This window comes from Lithobates pipiens, unplaced genomic scaffold (assembly GCF_037356315.1).
Source record: "Lithobates pipiens isolate NorthernLeopardFrog02 unplaced genomic scaffold, aLitPip1_a1.2 Scaffold_8, whole genome shotgun sequence".
NCBI classification, from domain to species: Eukaryota; Metazoa; Chordata; class Amphibia; order Anura; family Ranidae; genus Lithobates; species Lithobates pipiens.
The window spans coordinates 271836346-271861378 of NW_027507903.1; the positions used below are offsets into that span (position 1 = coordinate 271836346).

The following is a 25033-nucleotide window of genomic DNA, read 5'->3' on the forward strand; positions in this document are numbered from 1 at the left end:
TCCAATTGCCTTTGGGTCCAGAAAACAAGTTTGCCTAAACACCAAACACTTACAGCGATGGTCAGCTCATAAACAGTGAAGAAAAAGAGCTCACATTGAAGGTGTTGCACCTAAACTGTGCTTTGTATTGGCAGATTTGGCTTACGGCTGCCAGAGGGGCAAGGCATGGCAAGAGCTTTGAGTTTGCCAGACTGTGAAAAAGTTAAAGGTAAGCACTTTTTCTGCCTGGTTTCGAACCGGGGACCTTTCGCGTGTGAGGTGAACGTGATAACCACTACACTACAGAAACCCATTCATGCTGTTTTTTGAGCCTTGCAAACCGAAAGTCTACCCTAAAGTAAGATCGGTGAAAAGAGCTGCTGAAAGCGACATTGACAAAAAGCACTAGCGCACTCAAATTGTTTCTGCCCGGTTTCGAACCGGGGACCTTTCGCGTGTTAGGCGAACGTGATAACCACTACACTACAGAAAGCTATCACGACAGCACTTTTCGGGTTGGTTGCTCGGAGGTTGGGGTCACCGTATTAGCTATTATTTGCTTCTGGTTGGTTGATAACCTGAGTTCAGTTTACCGTCCTTGCAAATGATACTCTTTGGTAATGAAGCAAAGAAGGAAGAAAGCCCATCTCGGATGCCTAACTTGATACAAATAACATCCTCAAAACAGCCATTACTGGCAAGATACACTGAGTCATGGATATCACCTCTAGCTTTTCCACACACTTTTCTCACCAGGTCAGCTGAAAACATACGCCAATGGTCGTCAGGTTTTCCAGCTCAGCTGACTAAGCAGGAGAACCAAAGTCCACATTCCAATTGCCTTTGGGTCCAGAAAACAAGTTTGCCTAAACACCAAACACTTACAGTGATGGTCAGCTCATAAACAGTGAAGAAAAAGAGCTCACATTGAAGGTGTTGCACCTAAACTGTGCTTTGTATTGGCAGATTTGGCTTACGGCTGCCAGAGGGGCAAGGCATGGCAAGAGCTTTGAGTTTGCCAGACTGTGAAAAAGTTAAAGGTAAGCACTGTTTCTGCCCGGTTTCGAACCGGGGACCTTTCGCGTGTGAGGCGAACGTGATAACCACTACACTACAGAAACCCATTCATGCTGTTTTTTTGAGCCTTGCAAACCGAAAGTCTACCCTAAAGTAAGATCGGTGAAAAGAGCTGCTGAAAGCGACATTGACAAAAAGCACTAGCGCGCTCAAATTGTTTCTGCCCGGTTTCGAACCGGGGACCTTTCGCGTGTTAGGCGAACGTGATAACCACTACACTACAGAAACCTATCACGACAGCATTTTTCGGGTTGGTTGCTCGGAGGTTGGGGTCACCGTATTAGCTATTATTTGCTTCTGGTTGGTTGATAACCTGAGTTCAGTTTACCGTCCTTGCAAATGATACTCTTTGGTAATGAAGCAAAGAAGGAAGAAAGCCCATCTCGGATGCCTAACTTGATACAAATAACATCCTCAAAACAGCCAGTACTGGCAAGATACACTGAGTCATGGATATCACCTCTAGCTTTTCCACACACTTTTCTCACCAGGTCAGCTGAAAACATACGCCAATGGTCGTCAGGTTTTCCAGCTCAGCTGACTAAGCAGGAGAACCAAAGTCCACATTCCAATTGCCTTTGGGTCCAGAAAACAAGTTTGCCTAAACACCAAATACTTACAGCGATGGTCAGCTCATAAACAGTGAAGAAAAAGAGCTCACATTGAAGGTGTTGCACCTAAACTGTGCTTTGTATTGGCAGATTTGGCTTACGGCTGCCAGAGGGGCAAGGCATGGCAAGAGCTTTGAGTTTGCCAGACTGTGAAAAAGTTAAAGGTAAGCACTGTTTCTGCCCGGTTTCGAACCGGGGACCTTTCGCGTGTGAGGCGAACGTGATAACCACTACACTACAGAAACCCATTCATGCTGTTTTTTTGAGCCTTGCAAACCGAAAGTCTACCCTAAAGTAAGATCGGTGAAAAGAGCTGCTGAAAGCGACATTGACAAAAAGCACTAGCGCGCTCAAATTGTTTCTGCCCGGTTTTGAACCGGGGACCTTTCGCGTGTTTGGCGAACGTGATAACCACTACACTACAGAAACCCATCACAACAGCACTTTTCGGGTTGGTTGCTCGGAGGTTGGGGTCACCGTATTAGCTATTATTTGCTTCTGGTTGGTTGATAACCTGAGTTCAGTTTACCGTCCTTGCAAATGATACTCTTTGGTAATGAAGCAAAGAAGGAAGAAAGCCCATCTCGGATGCCTAACTTGATACAAATAACATCCTCAAAACAGCCAGTACTGGCAAGATACACTGAGTCATGGATATCACCTCTAGCTTTTCCACACACTTTTCTCACCAGGTCAGCTGAAAACATACGCCAATGGTCGTCAGGTTTTCCAGCTCAGCTGACTAAGCAGGAGAACCAAAGTCCACATTCCAATTGCCTTTGGGTCCAGAAAACAAGTTTGCCTAAACACCAAACACTTACAGCGATGGTCAGCTCATAAACAGTGAAGAAAAAGAGCTCACATTGAAGGTGTTGCACCTAAACTGTGCTTTGTATTGGCAGATTTGGCTTACGGCTGCCAGAGGGGCAAGGCATGGCAAGAGCTTTGAGTTTGCCAGACTGTGAAAAAGTTAAAGGTAAGCACTTTTTCTGCCTGGTTTCGAACCGGGGACCTTTCGCGTGTGAGGTGAACGTGATAACCACTACACTACAGAAACCCATTCATGCTGTTTTTTGAGCCTTGCAAACCGAAAGTCTACCCTAAAGTAAGATCGGTGAAAAGAGCTGCTGAAAGCGACATTGACAAAAAGCACTAGCGCACTCAAATTGTTTCTGCCCGGTTTCGAACCGGGGACCTTTCGCGTGTTAGGCGAACGTGATAACCACTACACTACAGAAACCTATCACGACAGCACTTTTCGGGTTGGTTGCTCGGAGGTTGGGGTCACCGTATTAGCTATTATTTGCTTCTGGTTGGTTGATAACCTGAGTTCAGTTTACCGTCCTTGCAAATGATACTCTTTGGTAATGAAGCAAAGAAGGAAGAAAGCCCATCTCGGATGCCTAACTTGATACAAATAGCATCCTCAAAACAGCCATTACTGGCAAGATACACTGAGTCATGGATATCACCTCTAGCTTTTCCACACACTTTTCTCACCAGGTCAGCTGAAAACATACGCCAATGGTCGTCAGGTTTTCCAGCTCAGCTGACTAAGCAGGAGAACCAAAGTCCACATTCCAATTGCCTTTGGGTCCAGAAAACAAGTTTGCCTAAACACCAAACACTTACAGCGATGGTCAGCTCATAAACAGTGAAGAAAAAGAGCTCACATTGAAGGTGTTGCACCTAAACTGTGCTTTGTATTGGCAGATTTGGCTTACGGCTGCCAGAGGGGCAAGGCATGGCAAGAGCTTTGAGTTTGCCAGACTGTGAAAAAGTTAAAGGTAAGCACTGTTTCTGCCCGGTTTCGAACCGGGGACCTTTCGCGTGTGAGGCGAACGTGATAACCAATACACTACAGAAACCCATTCATGCTGTTTTTGTGAGCCTTGCAGACCGAAAGTCTACCCTAAAGTAAGATCGGTGAAAAGAGCTGCTGAAAGCGACATTGACAAAAAGCACTAGCGTGCTCAAATTGTTTCTGCCCGGTTTCGAACCGGGGACCTTTCGCGTGTTAGGCGAACGTGATAACCACTACACTACAGAAACCTAACACGACAGCATTTTTCGGGTTGGTTGCTCGGAGGTTGGGGTCACCGTATTAGCTATTATTTGCTTCTGGTTGGTTGATAACCTGAGTTCAGTTTACCGTCCTTGCAAATGATACTCTTTGGTAATGAAGCAAAGAAGGAAGAAAGCCCATCTCGGATGCCTAACTTGATACAAATAACATCCTCAAAACAGCCAGTACTGGCAAGATACACTGAGTCATGGATATCACCTCTAGCTTTTCCACACACTTTTCTCACCAGGTCAGCTGAAAACATACGCCAATGGTCGTCAGGTTTTCCAGCTCAGCTGACTAAGCAGGAGAACCAAAGTCCACATTCCAATTGCCTTTGGGTCCAGAAAACAAGTTTGCCTAAACACCAAATACTTACAGTGATGGTCAGCTCATAAACAGTGAAGAAAAAGAGCTCACATTGAAGGTGTTGCACCTAAACTGTGCTTTGTATTGGCAGATTTGGCTTACGGCTGCCAGAGGGGCAAGGCATGGCAAGAGCTTTGAGTTTGCCAGACTGTGAAAAAGTTAAAGGTAAGCACTGTTTCTGCCCGGTTTCGAACCGGGGACCTTTCGCGTGTGAGGCGAACGTGATAACCACTACACTACAGAAACCCATTCATGCTGTTTTTTTGAGCCTTGCAAACCGAAAGTCTACCCTAAAGTAAGATCGGTGAAAAGAGCTGCTGAAAGCGACATTGACAAAAAGCACTAGCGCGCTCAAATTGTTTCTGCCCGGTTTTGAACCGGGGACCTTTCGCGTGTTTGGCGAACGTGATAACCACTACACTACAGAAACCCATCACAACAGCACTTTTCGGGTTGGTTGCTCGGAGGTTGGGGTCACCGTATTAGCTATTATTTGCTTCTGGTTGGTTGATAACCTGAGTTCAGTTTACCGTCCTTGCAAATGATACTCTTTGGTAATGAAGCAAAGAAGGAAGAAAGCCCATCTCGGATGCCTAACTTGATACAAATAACATCCTCAAAACAGCCAGTACTGGCAAGATACACTGAGTCATGGATATCACCTCTAGCTTTTCCACACACTTTTCTCACCAGGTCAGCTGAAAACATACGCCAATGGTCGTCAGGTTTTCCAGCTCAGCTGACTAAGCAGGAGAACCAAAGTCCACATTCCAATTGCCTTTGGGTCCAGAAAACAAGTTTGCCTAAACACCAAACACTTACAGCGATGGTCAGCTCATAAACAGTGAAGAAAAAGAGCTCACATTGAAGGTGTTGCACCTAAACTGTGCTTTGTATTGGCAGATTTGGCTTACGGCTGCCAGAGGGGCAAGGCATGGCAAGAGCTTTGAGTTTGCCAGACTGTGAAAAAGTTAAAGGTAAGCACTTTTTCTGCCTGGTTTCGAACCGGGGACCTTTCGCGTGTGAGGTGAACGTGATAACCACTACACTACAGAAACCCATTCATGCTGTTTTTTGAGCCTTGCAAACCGAAAGTCTACCCTAAAGTAAGATCGGTGAAAAGAGCTGCTGAAAGCGACATTGACAAAAAGCACTAGCGCACTCAAATTGTTTCTGCCCGGTTTCGAACCGGGGACCTTTCGCGTGTTAGGCGAACGTGATAACCACTACACTACAGAAAGCTATCACGACAGCACTTTTCGGGTTGGTTGCTCGGAGGTTGGGGTCACCGTATTAGCTATTATTTGCTTCTGGTTGGTTGATAACCTGAGTTCAGTTTACCGTCCTTGCAAATGATACTCTTTGGTAATGAAGCAAAGAAGGAAGAAAGCCCATCTCGGATGCCTAACTTGATACAAATAACATCCTCAAAACAGCCATTACTGGCAAGATACACTGAGTCATGGATATCACCTCTAGCTTTTCCACACACTTTTCTCACCAGGTCAGCTGAAAACATACGCCAATGGTCGTCAGGTTTTCCAGCTCAGCTGACTAAGCAGGAGAACCAAAGTCCACATTCCAATTGCCTTTGGGTCCAGAAAACAAGTTTGCCTAAACACCAAACACTTACAGTGATGGTCAGCTCATAAACAGTGAAGAAAAAGAGCTCACATTGAAGGTGTTGCACCTAAACTGTGCTTTGTATTGGCAGATTTGGCTTACGGCTGCCAGAGGGGCAAGGCATGGCAAGAGCTTTGAGTTTGCCAGACTGTGAAAAAGTTAAAGGTAAGCACTGTTTCTGCCCGGTTTCGAACCGGGGACCTTTCGCGTGTGAGGCGAACGTGATAACCACTACACTACAGAAACCCATTCATGCTGTTTTTTTGAGCCTTGCAAACCGAAAGTCTACCCTAAAGTAAGATCGGTGAAAAGAGCTGCTGAAAGCGACATTGACAAAAAGCACTAGCGCGCTCAAATTGTTTCTGCCCGGTTTTGAACCGGGGACCTTTCGCGTGTTTGGCGAACGTGATAACCACTACACTACAGAAACCCATCACAACAGCACTTTTCGGGTTGGTTGCTCGGAGGTTGGGGTCACCGTATTAGCTATTATTTGCTTCTGGTTGGTTGATAACCTGAGTTCAGTTTACCGTCCTTGCAAATGATACTCTTTGGTAATGAAGCAAAGAAGGAAGAAAGCCCATCTCGGATGCCTAACTTGATACAAATAACATCCTCAAAACAGCCAGTACTGGCAAGATACACTGAGTCATGGATATCACCTCTAGCTTTTCCACACACTTTTCTCACCAGGTCAGCTGAAAACATACGCCAATGGTCGTCAGGTTTTCCAGCTCAGCTGACTAAGCAGGAGAACCAAAGTCCACATTCCAATTGCCTTTGGGTCCAGAAAACAAGTTTGCCTAAACACCAAACACTTACAGCGATGGTCAGCTCATAAACAGTGAAGAAAAAGAGCTCACATTGAAGGTGTTGCACCTAAACTGTGCTTTGTATTGGCAGATTTGGCTTACGGCTGCCAGAGGGGCAAGGCATGGCAAGAGCTTTGAGTTTGCCAGACTGTGAAAAAGTTAAAGGTAAGCACTTTTTCTGCCTGGTTTCGAACCGGGGACCTTTCGCGTGTGAGGTGAACGTGATAACCACTACACTACAGAAACCCATTCATGCTGTTTTTTGAGCCTTGCAAACCGAAAGTCTACCCTAAAGTAAGATCGGTGAAAAGAGCTGCTGAAAGCGACATTGACAAAAAGCACTAGCGCACTCAAATTGTTTCTGCCCGGTTTCGAACCGGGGACCTTTCGCGTGTTAGACGAACGTGATAACCACTACACTACAGAAACCTATCACGACAGCACTTTTCGGGTTGGTTGCTCGGAGGTTGGGGTCACCGTATTAGCTATTATTTGCTTCTGGTTGGTTGATAACCTGAGTTCAGTTTACCGTCCTTGCAAATGATACTCTTTGGTAATGAAGCAAAGAAGGAAGAAAGCCCATCTCGGATGCCTAACTTGATACAAATAGCATCCTCAAAACAGCCATTACTGGCAAGATACACTGAGTCATGGATATCACCTCTAGCTTTTCCACACACTTTTCTCACCAGGTCAGCTGAAAACATACGCCAATGGTCGTCAGGTTTTCCAGCTCAGCTGACTAAGCAGGAGAACCAAAGTCCACATTCCAATTGCCTTTGGGTCCAGAAAACAAGTTTGCCTAAACACCAAACACTTACAGCGATGGTCAGCTCATAAACAGTGAAGAAAAAGAGCTCACATTGAAGGTGTTGCACCTAAACTGTGCTTTGTATTGGCAGATTTGGCTTACGGCTGCCAGAGGGGCAAGGCATGGCAAGAGCTTTGAGTTTGCCAGACTGTGAAAAAGTTAAAGGTAAGCACTGTTTCTGCCCGGTTTCGAACCGGGGACCTTTCGCGTGTGAGGCGAACGTGATAACCAATACACTACAGAAACCCATTCATGCTGTTTTTGTGAGCCTTGCAGACCGAAAGTCTACCCTAAAGTAAGATCGGTGAAAAGAGCTGCTGAAAGCGACATTGACAAAAAGCACTAGCGTGCTCAAATTGTTTCTGCCCGGTTTCGAACCGGGGACCTTTCGCGTGTTAGGCGAACGTGATAACCACTACACTACAGAAACCTAACACGACAGCATTTTTCGGGTTGGTTGCTCGGAGGTTGGGGTCACCGTATTAGCTATTATTTGCTTCTGGTTGGTTGATAACCTGAGTTCAGTTTACCGTCCTTGCAAATGATACTCTTTGGTAATGAAGCAAAGAAGGAAGAAAGCCCATCTCGGATGCCTAACTTGATACAAATAACATCCTCAAAACAGCCAGTACTGGCAAGATACACTGAGTCATGGATATCACCTCTAGCTTTTCCACACACTTTTCTCACCAGGTCATTTGAAAACATACGCCAATGGTCGTCAGGTTTTCCAGCTCAGCTGACTAAGCAGGAGAACCAAAGTCCACATTCCAATTGCCTTTGGGTCCAGAAAACAAGTTTGCCTAAACACCAAACACTTACAGCGATGGTCAGCTCATAAACAGTGAAGAAAAAGAGCTCACATTGAAGGTGTTGCACCTAAACTGTGCTTTGTATTGGCAGATTTGGCTTACGGCTGCCAGAGGGGCAAGGCATGGCAAGAGCTTTGAGTTTGCCAGACTGTGAAAAAGTTAAAGGTAAGCACTGTTTCTGCCCGGTTTCGAACCGGGGACCTTTCGCGTGTGAGGCGAACGTGATAACCACTACACTACAGAAACCCATTCATGCTGTTTTTTTGAGCCTTGCAGACCGAAAGTCTACCCTAAAGTAAGATCGGTGAAAAGAGCTGCTGAAAGCGACATTGACAAAAAGCACTAGCGCACTCAAATTGTTTCTGCCCGGTTTCGAACCGGGGACCTTTCGCGTGTTAGGCGAACGTGATAACCACTACACTACAGAAACCTATCACGACAGCACTTTTCGGGTTGGTTGCTCGGAGGTTGGGGTCACCGTATTAGCTATTATTTGCTTCTGGTTGGTTGATAACCTGAGTTCAGTTTACCGTCCTTGCAAATGATACTCTTTGGTAATGAAGCAAAGAAGGAAGAAAGCCCATCTCGGATGCCTAACTTGATACAAATAACATCCTCAAAACAGCCATTACTGGCAAGATACACTGAGTCATGGATATCACCTCTAGCTTTTCCACACACTTTTCTCACCAGGTCAGCTGAAAACATACGCCAATGGTCGTCAGGTTTTCCAGCTCAGCTGACTAAGCAGGAGAACCAAAGTCCACATTCCAATTGCCTTTGGGTCCAGAAAACAAGTTTGCCTAAACACCAAACACTTACAGTGATGGTCAGCTCATAAACAGTGAAGAAAAAGAGCTCACATTGAAGGTGTTGCACCTAAACTGTGCTTTGTATTGGCAGATTTGGCTTACGGCTGCCAGAGGGGCAAGGCATGGCAAGAGCTTTGAGTTTGCCAGACTGTGAAAAAGTTAAAGGTAAGCACTGTTTCTGCCCGGTTTCGAACCGGGGACCTTTCGCGTGTGAGGCGAACGTGATAACCACTACACTACAGAAACCCATTCATGCTGTTTTTTTGAGCCTTGCAAACCGAAAGTCTACCCTAAAGTAAGATCGGTGAAAAGAGCTGCTGAAAGCGACATTGACAAAAAGCACTAGCGCGCTCAAATTGTTTCTGCCCGGTTTTGAACCGGGGACCTTTCGCGTGTTTGGCGAACGTGATAACCACTACACTACAGAAACCCATCACAACAGCACTTTTCGGGTTGGTTGCTCGGAGGTTGGGGTCACCGTATTAGCTATTATTTGCTTCTGGTTGGTTGATAACCTGAGTTCAGTTTACCGTCCTTGCAAATGATACTCTTTGGTAATGAAGCAAAGAAGGAAGAAAGCCCATCTCGGATGCCTAACTTGATACAAATAACATCCTCAAAACAGCCAGTACTGGCAAGATACACTGAGTCATGGATATCACCTCTAGCTTTTCCACACACTTTTCTCACCAGGTCAGCTGAAAACATACGCCAATGGTCGTCAGGTTTTCCAGCTCAGCTGACTAAGCAGGAGAACCAAAGTCCACATTCCAATTGCCTTTGGGTCCAGAAAACAAGTTTGCCTAAACACCAAACACTTACAGCGATGGTCAGCTCATAAACAGTGAAGAAAAAGAGCTCACATTGAAGGTGTTGCACCTAAACTGTGCTTTGTATTGGCAGATTTGGCTTACGGCTGCCAGAGGGGCAAGGCATGGCAAGAGCTTTGAGTTTGCCAGACTGTGAAAAAGTTAAAGGTAAGCACTTTTTCTGCCTGGTTTCGAACCGGGGACCTTTCGCGTGTGAGGTGAACGTGATAACCACTACACTACAGAAACCCATTCATGCTGTTTTTTGAGCCTTGCAAACCGAAAGTCTACCCTAAAGTAAGATCGGTGAAAAGAGCTGCTGAAAGCGACATTGACAAAAAGCACTAGCGCACTCAAATTGTTTCTGCCCGGTTTCGAACCGGGGACCTTTCGCGTGTTAGGCGAACGTGATAACCACTACACTACAGAAACCTATCACGACAGCACTTTTCGGGTTGGTTGCTCGGAGGTTGGGGTCACCGTATTAGCTATTATTTGCTTCTGGTTGGTTGATAACCTGAGTTCAGTTTACCGTCCTTGCAAATGATACTCTTTGGTAATGAAGCAAAGAAGGAAGAAAGCCCATCTCGGATGCCTAACTTGATACAAATAGCATCCTCAAAACAGCCATTACTGGCAAGATACACTGAGTCATGGATATCACCTCTAGCTTTTCCACACACTTTTCTCACCAGGTCAGCTGAAAACATACGCCAATGGTCGTCAGGTTTTCCAGCTCAGCTGACTAAGCAGGAGAACCAAAGTCCACATTCCAATTGCCTTTGGGTCCAGAAAACAAGTTTGCCTAAACACCAAACACTTACAGCGATGGTCAGCTCATAAACAGTGAAGAAAAAGAGCTCACATTGAAGGTGTTGCACCTAAACTGTGCTTTGTATTGGCAGATTTGGCTTACGGCTGCCAGAGGGGCAAGGCATGGCAAGAGCTTTGAGTTTGCCAGACTGTGAAAAAGTTAAAGGTAAGCACTGTTTCTGCCCGGTTTCGAACCGGGGACCTTTCGCGTGTGAGGCGAACGTGATAACCAATACACTACAGAAACCCATTCATGCTGTTTTTGTGAGCCTTGCAGACCGAAAGTCTACCCTAAAGTAAGATCGGTGAAAAGAGCTGCTGAAAGCGACATTGACAAAAAGCACTAGCGTGCTCAAATTGTTTCTGCCCGGTTTCGAACCAGGGACCTTTCGCGTGTTAGGCGAACGTGATAACCACTACACTACAGAAACCTAACACGACAGCATTTTTCGGGTTGGTTGCTCGGAGGTTGGGGTCACCGTATTAGCTATTATTTGCTTCTGGTTGGTTGATAACCTGAGTTCAGTTTACCGTCCTTGCAAATGATACTCTTTGGTAATGAAGCAAAGAAGGAAGAAAGCCCATCTCGGATGCCTAACTTGATACAAATAACATCCTCAAAACAGCCAGTACTGGCAAGATACACTGAGTCATGGATATCACCTCTAGCTTTTCCACACACTTTTCTCACCAGGTCAGCTGAAAACATACGCCAATGGTCGTCAGGTTTTCCAGCTCAGCTGACTAAGCAGGAGAACCAAAGTCCACATTCCAATTGCCTTTGGGTCCAGAAAACAAGTTTGCCTAAACACCAAACACTTACAGCGATGGTCAGCTCATAAACAGTGAAGAAAAAGAGCTCACATTGAAGGTGTTGCACCTAAACTGTGCTTTGTATTGGCAGATTTGGCTTACGGCTGCCAGAGGGGCAAGGCATGGCAAGAGCTTTGAGTTTGCCAGACTGTGAAAAAGTTAAAGGTAAGCACTGTTTCTGCCCGGTTTTGAACCGGGGACCTTTCGCGTGTGAGGCGAACGTGATAACCACTACACTACAGAAACCCATTCATGCTGGTTTTTTGAGCCTTGCAGACCGAAAGTCTACCCTAAAGTAAGATCGGTGAAAAGAGCTGCTGAAAGCGACATTGACAAAAAGCACTAGCGTGCTCAAATTGTTTCTGCCCGGTTTCGAACCGGGGACCTTTCGCGTGTTAGGCGAACGTGATAACCACTACACTACAGAAACCTATCACTACAGCATTTTTCGGGTTGGTTGCTCGGAGGTTGGGGTCACCGTATTAGCTATTATTTGCTTCTGGTTGGTTGATAACCTGAGTTCAGTTTACTGTCCTTGCAAATGATACTCTTTGGTAATGAAGCAAAGAAGGAAGAAAGCCCATCTCGGATGCCTAACTTGATACAAATAACATCCTCAAAACAGCCAGTACTGGCAAGATACACTGAGTCATGGATATCACCTCTAGCTTTTCCACACACTTTTCTCACCAGGTCAGCTGAAAACATACGCCAATGGTCGTCAGGTTTTCCAGCTCAGCTGACTAAGCAGGAGAACCAAAGTCCACATTCCAATTGCCTTTGGGTCCAGAAAACAAGTTTGCCTAAACACCAAACACTTACAGCGATGGTCAGCTCATAAACAGTGAAGAAAAAGAGCTCACATTGAAGGTGTTGCACCTAAACTGTGCTTTGTATTGGCAGATTTGGCTTACGGCTGCCAGAGGGGCAAGGCATGGCAAGAGCTTTGAGTTTGCCAGACTGTGAAAAAGTTAAAGGTAAGGACTGTTTCTGCCCGGTTTCGAACCGGGGACCTTTCGCGTGTGAGGCGAACGTGATAACCACTACACTACAGAAACCCATTCATGCTGTTTTTTTGAGCCTTGCAGACCGAAAGTCTACCCTAAAGTAAGATCGGTGAAAAGAGCTGCTGAAAGCGACATTGACAAAAAGCACTAGCGCACTCAAATTGTTTCTGCCCGGTTTCGAACCGGGGACCTTTCGCGTGTTAGGCGAACGTGATAACCACTACACTACAGAAAGCTATCACGACAGCACTTTTCGGGTTGGTTGCTCGGAGGTTGGGGTCACCGTATTAGCTATTATTTGCTTCTGGTTGGTTGATAACCTGAGTTCAGTTTACCGTCCTTGCAAATGATACTCTTTGGTAATGAAGCAAAGAAGGAAGAAAGCCCATCTCGGATGCCTAACTTGATACAAATAACATCCTCAAAACAGCCATTACTGGCAAGATACACTGAGTCATGGATATCACCTCTAGCTTTTCCACACACTTTTCTCACCAGGTCAGCTGAAAACATACGCCAATGGTCGTCAGGTTTTCCAGCTCAGCTGACTAAGCAGGAGAACCAAAGTCCACATTCCAATTGCCTTTGGGTCCAGAAAACAAGTTTGCCTAAACACCAAACACTTACAGTGATGGTCAGCTCATAAACAGTGAAGAAAAAGAGCTCACATTGAAGGTGTTGCACCTAAACTGTGCTTTGTATTGGCAGATTTGGCTTACGGCTGCCAGAGGGGCAAGGCATGGCAAGAGCTTTGAGTTTGCCAGACTGTGAAAAAGTTAAAGGTAAGCACTGTTTCTGCCCGGTTTCGAACCGGGGACCTTTCGCGTGTGAGGCGAACGTGATAACCACTACACTACAGAAACCCATTCATGCTGTTTTTTTGAGCCTTGCAAACCGAAAGTCTACCCTAAAGTAAGATCGGTGAAAAGAGCTGCTGAAAGCGACATTGACAAAAAGCACTAGCGCGCTCAAATTGTTTCTGCCCGGTTTTGAACCGGGGACCTTTCGCGTGTTTGGCGAACGTGATAACCACTACACTACAGAAACCCATCACAACAGCACTTTTCGGGTTGGTTGCTCGGAGGTTGGGGTCACCGTATTAGCTATTATTTGCTTCTGGTTGGTTGATAACCTGAGTTCAGTTTACCGTCCTTGCAAATGATACTCTTTGGTAATGAAGCAAAGAAGGAAGAAAGCCCATCTCGGATGCCTAACTTGATACAAATAACATCCTCAAAACAGCCAGTACTGGCAAGATACACTGAGTCATGGATATCACCTCTAGCTTTTCCACACACTTTTCTCACCAGGTCAGCTGAAAACATACGCCAATGGTCGTCAGGTTTTCCAGCTCAGCTGACTAAGCAGGAGAACCAAAGTCCACATTCCAATTGCCTTTGGGTCCAGAAAACAAGTTTGCCTAAACACCAAACACTTACAGCGATGGTCAGCTCATAAACAGTGAAGAAAAAGAGCTCACATTGAAGGTGTTGCACCTAAACTGTGCTTTGTATTGGCAGATTTGGCTTACGGCTGCCAGAGGGGCAAGGCATGGCAAGAGCTTTGAGTTTGCCAGACTGTGAAAAAGTTAAAGGTAAGCACTGTTTCTGCCCGGTTTCGAACCGGGGACCTTTCGCGTGTGAGGCGAACGTGATAACCAATACACTACAGAAACCCATTCATGCTGTTTTTGTGAGCCTTGCAGACCGAAAGTCTACCCTAAAGTAAGATCGGTGAAAAGAGCTGCTGAAAGCGACATTGACAAAAAGCACTAGCGTGCTCAAATTGTTTCTGCCCGGTTTCGAACCGGGGACCTTTCGCGTGTTAGGCGAACGTGATAACCACTACACTACAGAAACCTAACACGACAGCATTTTTCGGGTTGGTTGCTCGGAGGTTGGGGTCACCGTATTAGCTATTATTTGCTTCTGGTTGGTTGATAACCTGAGTTCAGTTTACCGTCCTTGCAAATGATACTCTTTGGTAATGAAGCAAAGAAGGAAGAAAGCCCATCTCGGATGCCTAACTTGATACAAATAACATCCTCAAAACAGCCAGTACTGGCAAGATACACTGAGTCATGGATATCACCTCTAGCTTTTCCACACACTTTTCTCACCAGGTCAGCTGAAAACATACGCCAATGGTCGTCAGGTTTTCCAGCTCAGCTGACTAAGCAGGAGAACCAAAGTCCACATTCCAATTGCCTTTGGGTCCAGAAAACAAGTTTGCCTAAACACCAAACACTTACAGCGATGGTCAGCTCATAAACAGTGAAGAAAAAGAGCTCACATTGAAGGTGTTGCACCTAAACTGTGCTTTGTATTGGCAGATTTGGCTTACGGCTGCCAGAGGGGCAAGGCATGGCAAGAGCTTTGAGTTTGCCAGACTGTGAAAAAGTTAAAGGTAAGCACTGTTTCTGCCCGGTTTCGAACCGGGGACCTTTCGCGTGTGAGGCGAACGTGATAACCACTACACTACAGAAACCCATTCATGCTGTTTTTTTGAGCCTTGCAGACCGAAAGTCTACCCTAAAGTAAGATCGGTGAAAAGAGCTGCTGAAAGCGACATTGACAAAAAGCACTAGCGTGCTCAAATTGTTTCTGCCCGGTTTCGAACCGGGGACCTTTCGCGTGTTAGGCGAACGTGATAACCACTACACTACAGAAACCTATCACTACAGCATTTTTCGGGTTGGTTGCTCGGAGGTTGGGGTCACCGTATTAGCTATTATTTGCTTCTGGTTGGTTGATAACCTGAGTTCAGTTTACTGTCCTTGCAAATGATACTCTTTGGTAATGAAGCAAAGAAGGAAGAAAGCCCATCTCGGATGCCTAACTTGATACAAATAACATCCTCAAAACAGCCAGTACTGGCAAGATACACTGAGTCATGGATATCACCTCTAGCTTTTCCACACACTTTTCTCACCAGGTCAGCTGAAAACATACGCCAATGGTCGTCAGGTTTTCCAGCTCAGCTGACTAAGCAGGAGAACCAAAGTCCACATTCCAATTGCCTTTGGGTCCAGAAAACAAGTTTGCCTAAACACCAAATACTTACAGCGATGGTCAGCTCATAAACAGTGAAGAAAAAAAGCTCACATTGAAGGTGTTGCACCTAAACTGTGCTTTGTATTGGCAGATTTGGCTTACGGCTGCCAGAGGGGCAAGGCATGGCAAGAGCTTTGAGTTTGCCAGACTGTGAAAAAGTTAAAGGTAAGCACTGTTTCTGCCCGGTTTCGAACCGGGGACCTTTCGCGTGTGAGGCGAACGTGATAACCACTACACTACAGAAACCCATTCATGCTGTTTCTTCGAGCCTTGCAGACCGAAAGTCTACCCTAAAGTAAGATCGGTGAAAAGAGCTGCTGAAAGCGACATTGACAAAAAGCACTAGCGCGCTCAAATTGTTTCTGCCCGGTTTTGAACCGGGGACCTTTCGCGTGTTAGGCGAACGTGATAACCACTACACTACAGAAACCTATCACGACAGCATTTTTCGGGTTGGTTGCTCGGAGGTTGGGGTCACCGTATTAGCTATTATTTGCTTCTGGTTGGTTGATAACCTGAGTTCAGTTTACCGTCCTTGCAAATGATACTCTTTGGTAATGAAGCAAAGAAGGAAGAAAGCCCATCTCGGATGCCTAACTTGATACAAATAACATCCTCAAAACAGCCAGTACTGGCAAGATACACTGAGTCATGGATATCACCTCTAGCTTTTCCACACACTTTTCTCACCAGGTCAGCTGAAAACATACGCCAATGGTCGTCAGGTTTTCCAGCTCAGCTGACTAAGCAGGAGAACCAAAGTCCACATTCCAATTGCCTTTGGGTCCAGAAAACAAGTTTGCCTAAACACCAAACACTTACAGCGATGGTCAGCTCATAAACAGTGAAGAAAAAGAGCTCACATTGAAGGTGTTGCACCTAAACTGTGCTTTGTATTGGCAGATTTGGCTTACGGCTGCCAGAGGGGCAAGGCATGGCAAGAGCTTTGAGTTTGCCAGACTGTGAAAAAGTTAAAGGTAAGCACTTTTTCTGCCTGGTTTCGAACCGGGGACCTTTCGCGTGTGAGGTGAACGTGATAACCAATACACTACAGAAACCCATTCATGCTGTTTTTGAGCCTTGCAAACCGAAAGTCTACCCTAAAGTAAGATCGGTGAAAAGAGCTGCTGAAAGCGACATTGACAAAAAGCACTAGCGCGCTCAAATTGTTTCTGCCCGGTTTCGAACCGGGGACCTTTCGCGTGTTAGGCGAACGTGATAACCACTACACTACAGAAACCTATCACGACAGCACTTTTCGGGTTGGTTGCTCGGAGGTTGGGGTCACCGTATTAGCTATTATTTGCTTCTGGTTGGTTGATAACCTGAGTTCAGTTTACCGTCCTTGCAAATGATACTCTTTGGTAATGAAGCAAAGAAGGAAGAAAGCCCATCTCGGATGCCTAACTTGATACAAATAACATCCTCAAAACAGCCAGTACTGGCAAGATACACTGAGTCATGGATATCACCTCTAGCTTTTCCACACACTTTTCTCACCAGGTCAGCTGAAAACATACGCCAATGGTCGTCAGGTTTTCCAGCTCAGCTGACTAAGCAGGAGAACCAAAGTCCACATTCCAATTGCCTTTGGGTCCAGAAAACAAGTTTGCCTAAACACCAAACACTTACAGCGATGGTCAGCTCATAAACAGTGAAGAAAAAGAGCTCACATTGAAGGTGTTGCACCTAAACTGTGCTTTGTATTGGCAGATTTGGCTTACGGCTGCCAGAGGGGCAAGGCATGGCAAGAGCTTTGAGTTTGCCAGACTGTGAAAAAGTTAAAGGTAAGCACTTTTTCTGCCTGGTTTCGAACCGGGGACCTTTCGCGTGTGAGGTGAACGTGATAACCACTACACTACAGAAACCCATTCATGCTGTTTTTGAGCCTTGCAAACCGAAAGTCTACCCTAAAGTAAGATCGGTGAAAAGAGCTGCTGAAAGCGACATTGACAAAAAGCACTAGCGCGCTCAAATTGTTTCTGCCCGGTTTCAAACCGGGGACCTTTCGCGTGTTAGGCAAACGTGATAACCACTACACTACAGAAACCTATCACGACAGCACTTTTCGGGTTGGTTGCTCGGAGGTTGGGGTCACCGTATTAGCTATTATTTGCTTCTGGTTGGTTGATAACCTGAGTTCAGTTTACCGTCCTTGCAAATGATACTCTTTGGTAATGAAGCAAAGAAGGAAGAAAGCCCATCTCGGATGCCTAACTTGATACAAATAACATCCTCAAAACAGCCAGTACTGGCAAGATACACTGAGTCATGGATATCACCTCTAGCTTTTCCACACACTTTTCTCACCAGGTCAGCTGAAAACATACGCCAATGGTCGTCAGGTTTTCCAGCTCAGCTGACTAAGCAGGAGAACCAAAGTCCACATTCCAATTGCCTTTGGGTCCAGAAAACAAGTTTGCCTAAACACCAAACACTTACAGCGATGGTCAGCTCATAAACAGTGAAGAAAAAGAGCTCACATTGAAGGTGTTGCACCTAAACTGTGCTTTGTATTGGCAGATTTGGCTTACGGCTGCCAGAGGGGCAAGGCATGGCAAGAGCTTTGAGTTTGCCAGACTGTGAAAAAGTTAAAGGTAAGCACTTTTTCTGCCTGGTTTCGAACCGGGGACCTTTCGCGTGTGAGGTGAACGTGATAACCACTACACTACAGAAACCCATTCATGCTGTTTTTGAGCCTTGCAAACCGAAAGTCTACCCTAAAGTAAGATCGGTGAAAAGAGCTGCTGAAAGCGACATTGACAAAAAGCACTAGCGCGCTCAAATTGTTTCTGCCCGGTTTCGAACCAGGGACCTTTCGCGTGTTAGGCAAACGTGATAACCACTACACTACAGAAACCTATCACGACAGCACTTTTCGGGTTGGTTGCTCGGAGGTTGGGGTCACCGTATTAGCTATTATTTGCTTCTGGTTGGTTGATAACCTGAGTTCAGTTTACCGTCCTTGCAAATGATACTCTTTGGTAATGAAGCAAAGAAGGAAGAAAGCCCATCTCGGATGCCTAACTTGATACAAATAACATCCTCAAAACAGCCAGTACTGGCAAGATACACTGAGTCATGGATATCACCTCTAGCTTTTCCACACACTTTTCTCACCAGGTCAGCTGAAAACATACGCCAATGGTCGTCAGGTTTTCCAGCTCAGCTGACTAAGCAGGAGAACCAAAGTCCACATTCCAATTGCCTTTGGGTCCAGAAAACAAGTTTGCCTAAACACCAAACACTTACAGCGATGGTCAGCTCATAAACAGTGAAGAAAAAGAGCTCACATTGAAGGTGTTGCACCTAAACTGTGCTTTGTATTGGCAGATTTGGCTTACGGCTGCCAGAGGGGCAAGGCATGGCAAGAGCTTTGAGTTTGCCAGACTGTGAAAAAGTTAAAGGTAAGCACTGTTTCTGCCCGGTTTCGAACCGGGGACCTTTCGCGTGTGAGGCGAACGTGATAACCACTACACTACAGAAACCCATTCATGCTGTTTTTTTGAGCCTTGCAGACCGAAAGTCTACCCTAAAGTAAGATCGGTGAAAAGAGCTGCTGAAAGCGACATTGACAAAAAGCACTAGCGTGCTCAAATTGTTTCTGCCCGGTTTCGAACCGGGGACCTTTCGCGTGTTAGGCGAACGTGATAACCACTACACTACAGAAACCTATCTCAACAGCATTTTTCGGGTTGGTTGCTCGGAGGTTGGGGTCACCGTATTAGCTATTATTTGCTTCTGGTTGGTTGATAACCTGAGTTCAGTTTACCGTCCTTGCAAATGATACTCTTTGGTAATGAAGCAAAGAAGGAAGAAAGCCCATCTCGGATGCCTAACTTGATACAAATAACATCCTCAAAACAGCCAGTACTGGCAAGATACACTGAGTCATGGATATCACCTCTAGCTTTTCCACACACTTTTCTCACCAGGTCAGCTGAAAACATACGCCAATGGTCGTCAGGTTTTCCAGCTCAGCTGACTAAGCAGGAGAACCAAAGTCCACATTCCAATTGCCTTTGGGTCCAGAAAACAAGTTTGCCTAAACACCAAATACTTACAGCGATGGTCAGCTCATAAACAGTGAAGAAAAAGAGCTCACATTGAAGGTGTTGCACCTAAACTGTGCTTTGTATTGGCAGATTTGGCTTACGGCTGCCAGAGGGGCAAGGCATGGCAAGAGCTTTGAGTTTGCCAGACTGTGAAAAAGTTAAAGGTAAGCACTGTTTCTGCCCGGTTTCGAACCGGGGACCTTTCGCGTGTGAGGCGAACGTGATAACCACTACACTACAGAAACCCATTCATGCTGTTTCTTTGAGCCTTGCAGACCGAAAGTCTACCCTAAAGTAAGATCGGTGAAAAGAGCTGCTGAAAGCGACATTGACAAAAAGCACTAGCGCGCTCAAATTGTTTCTGCCCGGTTTTGAACCGGGGACCTTTCGCGTGTTAGGCGAACGTGATAACCACTACACTACAGAAACCTATCACGACAGCATTTTTCGGGTTGGTTGCTCGGAGGTTGGGGTCACCGTATTAGCTATTATTTGCTTCTGGTTGGTTGATAACCTGAGTTCAGTTTACCGTCCTTGCAAATGATACTCTTTGGTAATGAAGCAAAGAAGGAAGAAAGCCCATCTCGGATGCCTAACTTGATACAAATAACATCCTCAAAACAGCCAGTACTGGCAAGATACACTGAGTCATGGATATCACCTCTAGCTTTTCCACACACTTTTCTCACCAGGTCAGCTGAAAACATACGCCAATGGTCGTCAGGTTTTCCAGCTCAGCTGACTAAGCAGGAGAACCAAAGTCCACATTCCAATTGCCTTTGGGTCCAGAAAACAAGTTTGCCTAAACACCAAACACTTACAGCGATGGTCAGCTCATAAACAGTGAAGAAAAAGAGCTCACATTGAAGGTGTTGCACCTAAACTGTGCTTTGTATTGGCAGATTTGGCTTACGGCTGCCAGAGGGGCAAGGCATGGCAAGAGCTTTGAGTTTGCCAGACTGTGAAAAAGTTAAAGGTAAGCACTTTTTCTGCCTGGTTTCGAACCGGGGACCTTTCGCGTGTGAGGTGAACGTGATAACCACTACACTACAGAAACCCATTCATGCTGTTTTTGAGCCTTGCAAACCGAAAGTCTACCCTAAAGTAAGATCGGTGAAAAGAGCTGCTGAAAGCGACATTGACAAAAAGCACTAGCGCGCTCAAATTGTTTCTGCCCGGTTTCGAACCGGGGACCTTTCGCGTGTTAGGCGAACGTGATAACCACTACACTACAGAAACCTATCACGACAGCACTTTTCGGGTTGGTTGCTCGGAGGTTGGGGTCACCGTATTAGCTATTATTTGCTTCTGGTTGGTTGATAACCTGAGTTCAGTTTACCGTCCTTGCAAATGATACTCTTTGGTAATGAAGCAAAGAAGGAAGAAAGCCCATCTCGGATGCCTAACTTGATACAAATAACATCCTCAAAACAGCCAGTACTGGCAAGATACACTGAGTCATGGATATCACCTCTAGCTTTTCCACACACTTTTCTCACCAGGTCAGCTGAAAACATACGCCAATGGTCGTCAGGTTTTCCAGCTCAGCTGACTAAGCAGGAGAACCAAAGTCCACATTCCAATTGCCTTTGGGTCCAGAAAACAAGTTTGCCTAAACACCAAACACTTACAGCGATGGTCAGCTCATAAACAGTGAAGAAAAAGAGCTCACATTGAAGGTGTTGCACCTAAACTGTGCTTTGTATTGGCAGATTTGGCTTACGGCTGCCAGAGGGGCAAGGCATGGCAAGAGCTTTGAGTTTGCCAGACTGTGAAAAAGTTAAAGGTAAGCACTTTTTCTGCCTGGTTTCGAACCGGGGACCTTTCGCGTGTGAGGTGAACGTGATAACCACTACACTACAGAAACCCATTCATGCTGTTTTTGAGCCTTGCAAACCGAAAGTCTACCCTAAAGTAAGATCGGTGAAAAGAGCTGCTGAAAGCGACATTGACAAAAAGCACTAGCGCGCTCAAATTGTTTCTGCCCGGTTTCAAACCGGGGACCTTTCGCGTGTTAGGCAAACGTGATAACCACTACACTACAGAAACCTATCACGACAGCACTTTTCGGGTTGGTTGCTCGGAGGTTGGGGTCACCGTATTAGCTATTATTTGCTTCTGGTTGGTTGATAACCTGAGTTCAGTTTACCGTCCTTGCAAATGATACTCTTTGGTAATGAAGCAAAGAAGGAAGAAAGCCCATCTCGGATGCCTAACTTGATACAAATAACATCCTCAAAACAGCCAGTACTGGCAAGATACACTGAGTCATGGATATCACCTCTAGCTTTTCCACACACTTTTCTCACCAGGTCAGCTGAAAACATACGCCAATGGTCGTCAGGTTTTCCAGCTCAGCTGACTAAGCAGGAGAACCAAAGTCCACATTCCAATTGCCTTTGGGTCCAGAAAACAAGTTTGCCTAAACACCAAACACTTACAGCGATGGTCAGCTCATAAACAGTGAAGAAAAAGAGCTCACATTGAAGGTGTTGCACCTAAACTGTGCTTTGTATTGGCAGATTTGGCTTACGGCTGCCAGAGGGGCAAGGCATGGCAAGAGCTTTGAGTTTGCCAGACTGTGAAAAAGTTAAAGGTAAGCACTTTTTCTGCCTGGTTTCGAACCGGGGACCTTTCGCGTGTGAGGTGAACGTGATAACCACTACACTACAGAAACCCATTCATGCTGTTTTTGAGCCTTGCAAACCGAAAGTCTACCCTAAAGTAAGATCGGTGAAAAGAGCTGCTGAAAGCGACATTGACAAAAAGCACTAGCGCGCTCAAATTGTTTCTGCCCGGTTTCGAACCAGGGACCTTTCGCGTGTTAGGCAAACGTGATAACCACTACACTACAGAAACCTATCACGACAGCACTTTTCGGGTTGGTTGCTCGGAGGTTGGGGTCACCGTATTAGCTATTATTTGCTTCTGGTTGGTTGATAACCTGAGTTCAGTTTACCGTCCTTGCAAATGATACTCTTTGGTAATGAAGCAAAGAAGGAAGAAAGCCCATCTCGGATGCCTAACTTGATACAAATAACATCCTCAAAACAGCCAGTACTGGCAAGATACACTGAGTCATGGATATCACCTCTAGCTTTTCCACACACTTTTCTCACCAGGTCAGCTGAAAACATACGCCAATGGTCGTCAGGTTTTCCAGCTCAGCTGACTAAGCAGGAGAACCAAAGTCCACATTCCAATTGCCTTTGGGTCCAGAAAACAAGTTTGCCTAAACACCAAACACTTACAGCGATGGTCAGCTCATAAACAGTGAAGAAAAAGAGCTCACATTGAAGGTGTTGCACCTAAACTGTGCTTTGTATTGGCAGATTTGGCTTACGGCTGCCAGAGGGGCAAGGCATGGCAAGAGCTTTGAGTTTGCCAGACTGTGAAAAAGTTAAAGGTAAGCACTGTTTCTGCCCGGTTTCGAACCGGGGACCTTTCGCGTGTGAGGCGAACGTGATAACCACTACACTACAGAAACCCATTCATGCTGTTTTTTTGAGCCTTGCAGACCGAAAGTCTACCCTAAAGTAAGATCGGTGAAAAGAGCTGCTGAAAGCGACATTGACAAAAAGCACTAGCGTGCTCAAATTGTTTCTGCCCGGTTTCGAACCGGGGACCTTTCGCGTGTTAGGCGAACGTGATAACCACTACACTACAGAAACCTATCTCAACAGCATTTTTCGGGTTGGTTGCTCGGAGGTTGGGGTCACCGTATTAGCTATTATTTGCTTCTGGTTGGTTGATAACCTGAGTTCAGTTTACCGTCCTTGCAAATGATACTCTTTGGTAATGAAGCAAAGAAGGAAGAAAGCCCATCTCGGATGCCTAACTTGATACAAATAACATCCTCAAAACAGCCAGTACTGGCAAGATACACTGAGTCATGGATATCACCTCTAGCTTTTCCACACACTTTTCTCACCAGGTCAGCTGAAAACATACGCCAATGGTCGTCAGGTTTTCCAGCTCAGCTGACTAAGCAGGAGAACCAAAGTCCACATTCCAATTGCCTTTGGGTCCAGAAAACAAGTTTGCCTAAACACCAAATACTTACAGCGATGGTCAGCTCATAAACAGTGAAGAAAAAGAGCTCACATTGAAGGTGTTGCACCTAAACTGTGCTTTGTATTGGCAGATTTGGCTTACGGCTGCCAGAGGGGCAAGGCATGGCAAGAGCTTTGAGTTTGCCAGACTGTGAAAAAGTTAAAGGTAAGCACTGTTTCTGCCCGGTTTCGAACCGGGGACCTTTCGCGTGTGAGGCGAACGTGATAACCACTACACTACAGAAACCCATTCATGCTGTTTTTTTGAGCCTTGCAGACCGAAAGTCTACCCTAAAGTAAGATCGGTGAAAAGAGCTGCTGAAAGCGACATTGACAAAAAGCACTAGCGCGCTCAAATTGTTTCTGCCCGGTTTTGAACCGGGGACCTTTCGCGTGTTAGGCGAACGTGATAACCACTACACTACAGAAACCTATCACGACAGCATTTTTCGGGTTGGTTGCTCGGAGGTTGGGGTCACCGTATTAGCTATTATTTGCTTCTGGTTGGTTGATAACCTGAGTTCAGTTTACCGTCCTTGCAAATGATACTCTTTGGTAATGAAGCAAAGAAGGAAGAAAGCCCATCTCGGATGCCTAACTTGATACAAATAACATCCTCAAAACAGCCAGTACTGGCAAGATACACTGAGTCATGGATATCACCTCTAGCTTTTCCACACACTTTTCTCACCAGGTCAGCTGAAAACATACGCCAATGGTCGTCAGGTTTTCCAGCTCAGCTGACTAAGCAGGAGAACCAAAGTCCACATTCCAATTGCCTTTGGGTCCAGAAAACAAGTTTGCCTAAACACCAAACACTTACAGCGATGGTCAGCTCATAAACAGTGAAGAAAAAGAGCTCACATTGAAGGTGTTGCACCTAAACTGTGCTTTGTATTGGCAGATTTGGCTTACGGCTGCCAGAGGGGCAAGGCATGGCAAGAGCTTTGAGTTTGCCAGACTGTGAAAAAGTTAAAGGTAAGCACTTTTTCTGCCTGGTTTCGAACCGGGGACCTTTCGCGTGTGAGGTGAACGTGATAACCACTACACTACAGAAACCCATTCATGCTGTTTTTGAGCCTTGCAAACCGAAAGTCTACCCTAAAGTAAGATCGGTGAAAAGAGCTGCTGAAAGCGACATTGACAAAAAGCACTAGCGCGCTCAAATTGTTTCTGCCCGGTTTCGAACCGGGGACCTTTCGCGTGTTAGGCGAACGTGATAACCACTACACTACAGAAACCTATCACGACAGCACTTTTCGGGTTGGTTGCTCGGAGGTTGGGGTCACCGTATTAGCTATTATTTGCTTCTGGTTGGTTGATAACCTGAGTTCAGTTTACCGTCCTTGCAAATGATACTCTTTGGTAATGAAGCAAAGAAGGAAGAAAGCCCATCTCGGATGCCTAACTTGATACAAATAACATCCTCAAAACAGCCAGTACTGGCAAGATACACTGAG

At 45.7% G+C, this 25033-nt stretch overlaps 28 non-coding genes across 28 annotated transcripts; all 28 read right to left on the reverse strand.

Annotated features, from left to right (window-relative positions):
- Positions 1 to 1027: 1027 nt before the first annotated feature.
- On the reverse strand, positions 1028 to 1100 carry TRNAV-CAC (transfer RNA valine (anticodon CAC)). The gene has a single exon. It is a non-coding gene; the product is annotated as a tRNA-Val (tRNA).
- A 111-nt stretch (positions 1101 to 1211) lies between these two features.
- Positions 1212 to 1284, reverse strand: TRNAV-AAC (transfer RNA valine (anticodon AAC)). Its single transcript has one exon. It is a non-coding gene; the product is annotated as a tRNA-Val (tRNA).
- A 555-nt stretch (positions 1285 to 1839) lies between these two features.
- TRNAV-CAC (transfer RNA valine (anticodon CAC)) lies at positions 1840 to 1912 on the reverse strand. Its single transcript has one exon. It is a non-coding gene; the product is annotated as a tRNA-Val (tRNA).
- Positions 1913 to 2834: 922 nt separating this feature from the next.
- Positions 2835 to 2907, reverse strand: TRNAV-AAC (transfer RNA valine (anticodon AAC)). The gene has a single exon. It is a non-coding gene; the product is annotated as a tRNA-Val (tRNA).
- Positions 2908 to 3646: 739 nt separating this feature from the next.
- On the reverse strand, positions 3647 to 3719 carry TRNAV-AAC (transfer RNA valine (anticodon AAC)). The gene has a single exon. It is a non-coding gene; the product is annotated as a tRNA-Val (tRNA).
- A 555-nt stretch (positions 3720 to 4274) lies between these two features.
- TRNAV-CAC (transfer RNA valine (anticodon CAC)) lies at positions 4275 to 4347 on the reverse strand. The gene has a single exon. It is a non-coding gene; the product is annotated as a tRNA-Val (tRNA).
- Positions 4348 to 5897: 1550 nt separating this feature from the next.
- On the reverse strand, positions 5898 to 5970 carry TRNAV-CAC (transfer RNA valine (anticodon CAC)). The gene has a single exon. It is a non-coding gene; the product is annotated as a tRNA-Val (tRNA).
- Positions 5971 to 7704: 1734 nt separating this feature from the next.
- On the reverse strand, positions 7705 to 7777 carry TRNAV-AAC (transfer RNA valine (anticodon AAC)). The gene has a single exon. It is a non-coding gene; the product is annotated as a tRNA-Val (tRNA).
- A 555-nt stretch (positions 7778 to 8332) lies between these two features.
- Positions 8333 to 8405, reverse strand: TRNAV-CAC (transfer RNA valine (anticodon CAC)). Its single transcript has one exon. It is a non-coding gene; the product is annotated as a tRNA-Val (tRNA).
- Positions 8406 to 8516: 111 nt separating this feature from the next.
- On the reverse strand, positions 8517 to 8589 carry TRNAV-AAC (transfer RNA valine (anticodon AAC)). Its single transcript has one exon. It is a non-coding gene; the product is annotated as a tRNA-Val (tRNA).
- A 555-nt stretch (positions 8590 to 9144) lies between these two features.
- On the reverse strand, positions 9145 to 9217 carry TRNAV-CAC (transfer RNA valine (anticodon CAC)). The gene has a single exon. It is a non-coding gene; the product is annotated as a tRNA-Val (tRNA).
- Positions 9218 to 10139: 922 nt separating this feature from the next.
- TRNAV-AAC (transfer RNA valine (anticodon AAC)) lies at positions 10140 to 10212 on the reverse strand. Its single transcript has one exon. It is a non-coding gene; the product is annotated as a tRNA-Val (tRNA).
- A 1551-nt stretch (positions 10213 to 11763) lies between these two features.
- On the reverse strand, positions 11764 to 11836 carry TRNAV-AAC (transfer RNA valine (anticodon AAC)). The gene has a single exon. It is a non-coding gene; the product is annotated as a tRNA-Val (tRNA).
- A 555-nt stretch (positions 11837 to 12391) lies between these two features.
- On the reverse strand, positions 12392 to 12464 carry TRNAV-CAC (transfer RNA valine (anticodon CAC)). The gene has a single exon. It is a non-coding gene; the product is annotated as a tRNA-Val (tRNA).
- A 739-nt stretch (positions 12465 to 13203) lies between these two features.
- On the reverse strand, positions 13204 to 13276 carry TRNAV-CAC (transfer RNA valine (anticodon CAC)). The gene has a single exon. It is a non-coding gene; the product is annotated as a tRNA-Val (tRNA).
- Positions 13277 to 14199: 923 nt separating this feature from the next.
- Positions 14200 to 14272, reverse strand: TRNAV-AAC (transfer RNA valine (anticodon AAC)). The gene has a single exon. It is a non-coding gene; the product is annotated as a tRNA-Val (tRNA).
- Positions 14273 to 14827: 555 nt separating this feature from the next.
- TRNAV-CAC (transfer RNA valine (anticodon CAC)) lies at positions 14828 to 14900 on the reverse strand. The gene has a single exon. It is a non-coding gene; the product is annotated as a tRNA-Val (tRNA).
- Positions 14901 to 15011: 111 nt separating this feature from the next.
- TRNAV-AAC (transfer RNA valine (anticodon AAC)) lies at positions 15012 to 15084 on the reverse strand. Its single transcript has one exon. It is a non-coding gene; the product is annotated as a tRNA-Val (tRNA).
- A 555-nt stretch (positions 15085 to 15639) lies between these two features.
- TRNAV-CAC (transfer RNA valine (anticodon CAC)) lies at positions 15640 to 15712 on the reverse strand. The gene has a single exon. It is a non-coding gene; the product is annotated as a tRNA-Val (tRNA).
- A 921-nt stretch (positions 15713 to 16633) lies between these two features.
- Positions 16634 to 16706, reverse strand: TRNAV-AAC (transfer RNA valine (anticodon AAC)). The gene has a single exon. It is a non-coding gene; the product is annotated as a tRNA-Val (tRNA).
- A 2175-nt stretch (positions 16707 to 18881) lies between these two features.
- TRNAV-CAC (transfer RNA valine (anticodon CAC)) lies at positions 18882 to 18954 on the reverse strand. The gene has a single exon. It is a non-coding gene; the product is annotated as a tRNA-Val (tRNA).
- A 111-nt stretch (positions 18955 to 19065) lies between these two features.
- Positions 19066 to 19138, reverse strand: TRNAV-AAC (transfer RNA valine (anticodon AAC)). The gene has a single exon. It is a non-coding gene; the product is annotated as a tRNA-Val (tRNA).
- Positions 19139 to 19693: 555 nt separating this feature from the next.
- TRNAV-CAC (transfer RNA valine (anticodon CAC)) lies at positions 19694 to 19766 on the reverse strand. Its single transcript has one exon. It is a non-coding gene; the product is annotated as a tRNA-Val (tRNA).
- Positions 19767 to 20687: 921 nt separating this feature from the next.
- TRNAV-AAC (transfer RNA valine (anticodon AAC)) lies at positions 20688 to 20760 on the reverse strand. Its single transcript has one exon. It is a non-coding gene; the product is annotated as a tRNA-Val (tRNA).
- A 2175-nt stretch (positions 20761 to 22935) lies between these two features.
- Positions 22936 to 23008, reverse strand: TRNAV-CAC (transfer RNA valine (anticodon CAC)). Its single transcript has one exon. It is a non-coding gene; the product is annotated as a tRNA-Val (tRNA).
- Positions 23009 to 23119: 111 nt separating this feature from the next.
- TRNAV-AAC (transfer RNA valine (anticodon AAC)) lies at positions 23120 to 23192 on the reverse strand. Its single transcript has one exon. It is a non-coding gene; the product is annotated as a tRNA-Val (tRNA).
- A 555-nt stretch (positions 23193 to 23747) lies between these two features.
- On the reverse strand, positions 23748 to 23820 carry TRNAV-CAC (transfer RNA valine (anticodon CAC)). Its single transcript has one exon. It is a non-coding gene; the product is annotated as a tRNA-Val (tRNA).
- A 921-nt stretch (positions 23821 to 24741) lies between these two features.
- Positions 24742 to 24814, reverse strand: TRNAV-AAC (transfer RNA valine (anticodon AAC)). Its single transcript has one exon. It is a non-coding gene; the product is annotated as a tRNA-Val (tRNA).
- Positions 24815 to 25033: the final 219 nt, after the last annotated feature.